Here is a 7020-nt window from a genome sequence, read left to right as displayed (position 1 = left end):
GCCATCTCTAAGAAAAAGAATGAGAAACTCAACGTCAATGCCATTGAAGTTAATGGGATGGCTCCGTAGCCAAGTGAGACCATTACTGCATTTCCATGGAGCCAAGAATCTCCATAAAAGGAAATGAGATTCCTATGATAAAATTCCACAGTATAAGGTGGAAGGAGAGATCTAGGGGCCAGTGTACCCCAAATCCCAACAAACAGGCTGAAATTTATTCCAGTTAGGCACGAGTCCAAGGCTGATGTCTGCATTCCCGGAAGGGTTCAAATAATGTTCTCCTCTTGCAGCGTTGGCCGTGAGAACCCAAACTTCGGAGCTTGACATTTAAAGTCCTTAACAATTTGTCCTCAGCCACGAAAAACCACCCCAGAAACCTCTTAAGTCAACTTCATAGAAGTATAATTTGCACACAATGAAAGCTGCCAATTTTAAGTATACAGTTGGATAAGTTAGACAAATAAGTACCCACCCCACAGTCAAGGTACGGAACAGCTCGCCCCAGCAAGTTCCCTCCTGCCCTTTTCCAGTTCAGCTGGCCCCAGGCAACTGCTGCTCTGATCTCTGTGGATTCCTTTAGAACTTCATATAAATAGCACCAAACAGTATGTTCTTTTTCTGCCTGACTTCTTTCACTCAGCACAATGCCTCTGACATTTCTCTGTGTTCTTAGGCGTATCGGCCACTTGTGCCCTTTCGTTGCTGAGTTGTAGCGTTCCTTCGTGAGGACAGACACAATTTGTCACACCCCGGTTCTCCAGGTTTGTTCCCACCCATTCTCTTTAGCTACATCTCCTGCTGTTGTTCCTCCCTCATTGGACCTGTCCGAGCCTCCCCCTGTTTCACTCAGTGGTCTCCTGAGTAGCCCTGCACTTTCACAACCCCCCAACCTTTGCTTGTGCTGCCGCTTCTGTGTCGGATGGGCTGCTTCTGCTCCTCTGCCCGGCAAAATCCCACGGTTCTGGCAATTCCCCTTCTGTGAAGCCTCCCTGGTCCCCTCCCTGCCTGGCCCTGGGTTCCTGCGCCTCTTGTCAACTGCACCATATTTGATAACCAGGTCTCGGACAATGGAACCATTACCCGCAATGCTTCCTACAGCCCATGCACTTGTGGCTTGCTCACTGATGTGAGTGTGGGGAGATGCCAAGAGAGAAAGGAATGCTGGGATAGCACCTCCATCTACAGCTTTGGTCTGTTCTCTTGCCCCAGAAGCAATGTTAGTGAGGGCCCAAGCAGATTCAAACTGGGTGGGACTGCAACCAGTTCTGTCGATGAAGGACACGACTTTTGTAGTCAAGCCAGCCAAGGTTATGCTGCCTGTGGGTGGCTGTTTCCCCCTAGAAAGCAGTTTCCTGGTGGTTGGAGTAGCTCGGAGCTGGCTTTCCAAACGGTTGCTGTTGATGCCTTTGACAGTGTCCTCGGCAGACCAATTTCCCGTGCCCCGCGTGTTGTGGTTTGTCTGCAGGGGAGAGGTAGCATCGTCGGGAAAGGAGCTCACATTTCTCCTTTTCAGCATCTGGTCATCCTTCTTAGCTTTCCCAGCTCCACATTAACCTCTACGCGGTGATACCTCCTTCTGTGCTCTTTCTCTGGGTTCTTGAGTCTGTTCAGGTGGGCATCTGGTGAATGAGCATTGTCATTGGTGGACATGGTTATGAGACTCAGGGAGAAAGCTACCCAGCTGGCTCCAGCGTCCTCAGGGGACAGTGCAGGGCACACCGGCTGTAGTTAAGCTGCTCTGAAGACATCCACTGTGGATTACCCCGAAGAAGGTGTTAAGGCCACCCTCCATTTTTAAAAAAATATATATATATTTTATTGATTTTTTTACAGAGAGGAAAGGAGAGGGTAGAGAGTTAGAAACATCGATGAGAGAGAAATATCGATTAGCTGCCTCCTGCACACCCCCTTCTGGGGATGTGACTGAAACCAAGGTACATGCCCTTGACCAGAATCGAACCTGGGACCCTTCAGTCTGCAGGCCGACGCTCTATCCACTGAGCCAAACCGGTTAGGGTGAGACCACCCTCAATTTTGACATAAATTGCAAGTTCGGGGGTTCCTAAGATTACATTTGAGTTGATAATTTGCTAGGACTCACAGAACACACCGCAAGCTGTTATGCTCATGGTTACTGTTTGTTACAGCTAAACGGTACGGCTTAAAGTCAGCCAGAGGGACGGGCACGGGTGGCAGAATCTGGGAAAGTTTCTAACACGAAGCTTCCAGTTGTCCCCTGCCATGGATTATGGATAGCACTGCTTTCCCAGCAACGATATGTAACAGTATGCACGGTATTGCCACCCAGGGAAGCCCACCTGAACACTGGTGTTCAGAGTGTTTATGGCTCCTCACGTGGGCATGGTTGACTGCCCGTATGGCTGATCTGTCTCCATCCAGCCCCTCCAGAGGTTGAGGTGATACCATGTGACCCCCCCACTCCACATCACACTGTTAGACTACCTGGGGTGACCCAAGGTCCCCTAGCAAACAGAAACACTCCTGGTCGGTATGACATTCCACAGGCTTAGCGATCCTCAGAAGACAAGGGACATCTCTCTGGACAAGGTTAAGTTCTTTACTCCACACATTCCTTTATAGCTGAATATTCCAGTGTCTGTATATACCACATTTTATTTATTCATTCTGTAGTTGTTAGATGTTTGCATTGCTTCCACTTTTTGGCTATTATGAATACTGCCGTGATCATTTGTGTACTCGTTTTTGTGTGGACATAGGTTTTCATTTCTCTAGGAGTGGGATTTCCTGGGTCATATGATAGCTCTCTGTTTAACCTTCTGAGGACCTGCCAGACTGTTTCCCACAGGGGCTACTCCGTCTGCTCCCTGCACTCTTACGGAGTGAGGCCGCTCCTCAGCCGGACCAGAGCGAGAATTAGTTATCTGACCCTCACTTTCTCTGAACAACAAAATGCCAATAATTTCCAGACCATCATTTCTTTCCCCATCCTCAACTGAAGATGATATTTTTTGCATTCTTATTTTTAAAAAAAATACATATTTATTGATTTCAGAGAGGAAGGGAGAGGGAGAGAGAGATAGAAACATCAGTGTTGAGAGAGAATCATTGATTGGCTACCTCTTGCACATGCACAGCCCTGACTGGGAATCGAACCGTGATCTCCTAGTTCACAGGTGGACACTCAACCACTGAGCCACACCGGCCAGGCGGGGCCACCATTCCTGTGGGCCTCCTCTTTTCCCTTGTTCTGAGGGGCACATTCATCTCTCTCTGCTCCGGGTTCCCTCAGCTCTACCTGCTACCCCAAGTGCCTTGCACGTCCACAGCTCCCTCAGGGTCCTCTCAGCAGTCCTCACCTGTGCAGCACACCTGCCCAGTCTAATATCTGAGGGCCACGGGCCACATCTCCTGCTGGTGATCCCTTCCACACACCTTTTCCCAGCCCTGGCTGTACATCGGCATCACTGGGAGCTTCCCAAACTACTGTCGTGTGGCCCCGCCCCCAGAGTCTGCACCACGTGATAACTGAGCACCCACTCGATGGTAGGCAGGCTCTGTGCTGGGTGCTGGAGTGACAGTGGTAGTGAGATACAGCCACTGTCCTCAACCTCACAGTAGTGGGAATGGGTATTTATTGAGTGGGATAATCAATATTTTAAGAAATACCTACCAAGAAGCCACCTCTTGTAAATTCCTGTTGGGAAGAAGCGCTTTTTATCTCCTATATGAGCAGAGCGGGAAGTTGTTTCCTTGATGGAGTTGGAAGGGAATTTAGTAACTGAGTCCCAATGCCCCAACCCCGCATTTTACGGATGAGAAAACCAAGGACAAATGACTAAGTTTTCTGTGCTGGAGGAGGAAGGTGGTGTCTGAGAGCCAGAGGCTCTTGTATTAGGGTATCCCTGCCAGCTGCTCTTGGGATGGCGGGAGAGGGCAAGGAGGCTGCTTTCGGGAGAGTTTTTCCTTCTTTATCCTCTAGATCAGCAGTCTGATGTGGTACAAGGCAGGCTGGTGTGTGACTGGCTGGTGGTGATGATGGTGGTGGTGGTGGTGGTAGAGGGGGTGGAGGGGTTTCAAGCTGTCAGGAGGTTGTGAAAAGAACAAGAGGCCAGGACACTTGATTCTCCAGGGAAGGTTTGATTTGGTTCTGGAGGGGAGGCAGAGCTACCTGTTGAGCCTGGGATTAAGGAGGGGAGGTGCATCTTTTCCTTTAGAAAAGTGGTTTCCAAAGTGGGATGCACCTAGAAAATCCTTTGGAGTGTAGTAAGAAAATATTGGAACTTCTATTTATAATTTTAAATAATCAATTTAAAATTCTTTTTTGGTGTGTGAATTTTTAAAATACACATATTAGTTCAACAGCAAAGATATAATACTAGAGGCCCAGTGCATGAAATTAGTGCACTCTGGGAGTGTGGGGGGGGGGTCCCACACCCCAGCCTGCACCCTCTATCGCAGTCTGGGAGCCTTTGGGGGATGTCCAACTGATGGCTTAGGCCCACTTCCTGTGGGGAGCGGGTCTAAGCTGGCAGTCGGACATCCTTAGCGCTGCCATGGAGGCTCCTGCCACCTCCGCTGAGCTCACCAGTTGTGTGCAGGGCTTCTGGCTGAGCGGTGCTCCCTGTGGGAGCGCTCTGATCACCAGGGGAGAGCTCCTGCATTGAGCATCTTCCCCTGGTGGTCAGTGTGTGTCATAGCAACCAGTTGTTCCACCGTTGGGTTGATTTGCATGTAAGCCTTTTATTATATAGGACATAAACATAAAAACAAATATGCATTGAGGGTTTCAAACTTCAAAAATATATTTTTTTTACTTTTTTTACTGAGAAGTGCAGCCAATATAAAAAGTTACCAGAACAAGACTGCAGGGGTTGGGGAGAGGAGTCCAAGGGGGGGGAGTATAGAAAAGATAGACTCAGGATAGCTGTTGGCGGCCCCTGCTGGCCGTTACCAAAGTGCAACATTACTCAGTACAGCTCCGGATCTACTGAAATTCAGAATACCCACCCTGAGTGTTATTCCTCTCTGTGCCCTGACTCCCAAAGCTCTGAGGAAGCAGAGACACTGCCTTCATCCTTGTAACCTCTGAGACGAAGCAGGGAGGAAGGCAGAGCTAATTACAGACCCCAGAGGGGGAGGACTCATCCCTCCACTTCCTTATCCCCATCCCACCCCACCCCCACCCGAGTGGCAGCCCCTAACTGCCATGCATTGTGGACCCCTCAAACCGGCTTCACTTCCCAGATACTCTATCCCCCACCAGTCGTATCCTCATTCCTTTGGGCCCAGCTTAGAACATTTACTGCACCTCTGTTATATCACTCAGTGATACCACCAGAAAGTGTTGGGTGTCTGACACCCTCCTCCGGTGGTGGTGGTGAGCTCTACCCAGGCTGTGAGCTCCAAGAAACCAGGAGTCACTGAAACAGGCACTGAAGCTGCTGTCTGACTGAGTATCCCTGAACAGGCACTTTGTCTGGAACAGAATAGGTGCATCTGCATCCAGAAATGCCCGCCCCCCCGCAACCTCACAGGGCTCCAGAAGTGCAACATTACTCAATACAGCTTTGATTCCGTGAGAATCAAACAACTTACAAGGTCCTGAACAGATGGGAGGGCCCAGCCTCTTACAAAGTCCTTAACAGAGAGATACTGTTGACTGGCTAATGGGGGAAGCGGCTAGTGAGAATAATGAGTTGGGCTCCCCCTTCCTAGTGGGCCAGAATCTGGGCTCTCACTTGGACTTAGGGACCCTGAATGGAGTTGAAGCTGGGGGTTGCTGTGTAGTAACAGTTACCTGATTGAGAAATAATTAATGTTTTGGAGGGATTCGGGATCCTTCCATGGCAGAGCGACTCCTTGCCCAGAGATTGTCAGGTGAGAGTGGAGGGTAGCCTTCCTAACGGGCAGGGAACTTCTTTTTGTGTTGAATTAGGAGGATCTTCTGGCTTGAAGACAGGGGAGAGAGTTGGAAGCAGTGTCTCCAGGAAGCCCCTTTGGTTTGAGACAGAAGCCTGCAGTCACTGGCTCTTTTCTCTTCCCTCAGTGAAGGCAGAGAGGGCTTTGGGTAGAGTGTGGCCTGGTGCTACGGTCTTTGCCTGTACACCTATACACCTGTGCCCTCGGAGCTTCCAGGGACCCAGGGACCAGCCAGTCTTCTGCTTCTGGGACGAATTCCCAAGTCAAACCCGTTTCTGAGATTTCTAAGCAAGTTTTCAGGATAAGCTCCTTAGCAGCGCAGTAAGCACGTAAGAGGGATAACTCCTGCATATTCCAGAGGGCAAGTGGAGGGGATGGGGAGACACCCAGGCCAGGCTAGTGCCATGGCTGGTCCCAGAGGCTCGATGCACTGAGCAAAGGGTGGTCAATGGGAGCGTCTAGCATTCGTAGGCCTTACAGCGTCTTCCACTAGAAGGTCTGGGGTGGAGCCAGAGGCTGGCGAAGGCGGGCAAGTAGATTTAACCCTTTATTTACTTCTTGAGATGGGTCTCTGAGGAAGGGTAGGGAGTTTACTAATTTCTGTATTCCCTAGACAGGGGTATGGACCAGGTCTCTGATCCAGGCTTAAAATAGGGTCCTGAATCCCTTCACGAAGACGCCCCCCCCCCCGCTTCTTTTTTGCAAATTGTTCCAGAGAGTCGGGGATCCAGGTACCCATCATTCGAGTCTTTAAAAACTGCCCCTGAGCCCGAGACCCTGGTGGTGGGGGGTGGATCTCCTGCTCTTTGGCGGCCTCCCTAAACCCCCCTTGTTCCCTTTCCCGATTGGAAAGGAGGATCACGAGGAAAAGCGAGGCGCGCTCGGAACTCGAACATGGACCTAAACGGCGGGAAACGGGCGGAGTGGTCGTTCACTCATCATTGCCCTTTAAGGGATCTCTGGGCGACGGGGATCCTAGAGGTGCAGATCCAGCTAGTGCTCCCCTGAGTGGGCAGGATGCGGGGCGTCGTGGGCTGTGCGACGTCTCTCCTACCGCCACCTCCCGGCCTGCCTGCTAGCTGCGCGGAAAGACCGCTTTCCCCCGGGCTGCCCCGCGCC

At 50.7% G+C, this 7020-nt stretch overlaps 1 protein-coding gene across 2 annotated transcripts in view; it reads left to right on the top strand.

Moving 5' to 3' along the window:
- The first annotated feature begins 742 nt into the window (after nucleotides 1-742).
- MPP2 (membrane protein, palmitoylated 2) overlaps nucleotides 743-7020 on the top strand; it is a 26256-nt gene continuing 19978 nt past the window's right edge. The window contains exon 1 of one of the 2 annotated variants that reach the window (XM_015572553.1): nucleotides 743-761. The gene's annotated coding sequence lies outside the window, so the exon portion shown is untranslated. Of the gene's footprint in view, nucleotides 762-6613; nucleotides 6633-7020 lie in introns of those variants that run through there. The other variant, XM_015572554.1, reaches the window with a different exon arrangement.

This window comes from Myotis davidii, unplaced genomic scaffold (assembly GCF_000327345.1).
Source record: "Myotis davidii unplaced genomic scaffold, ASM32734v1 scaffold109, whole genome shotgun sequence".
NCBI lineage: Eukaryota > Metazoa > Chordata > Mammalia > Chiroptera > Vespertilionidae > Myotis > Myotis davidii.
Note: the sequence above shows the minus strand (reverse complement) of the source record. Positions and strands in the feature narration are given on the sequence as shown.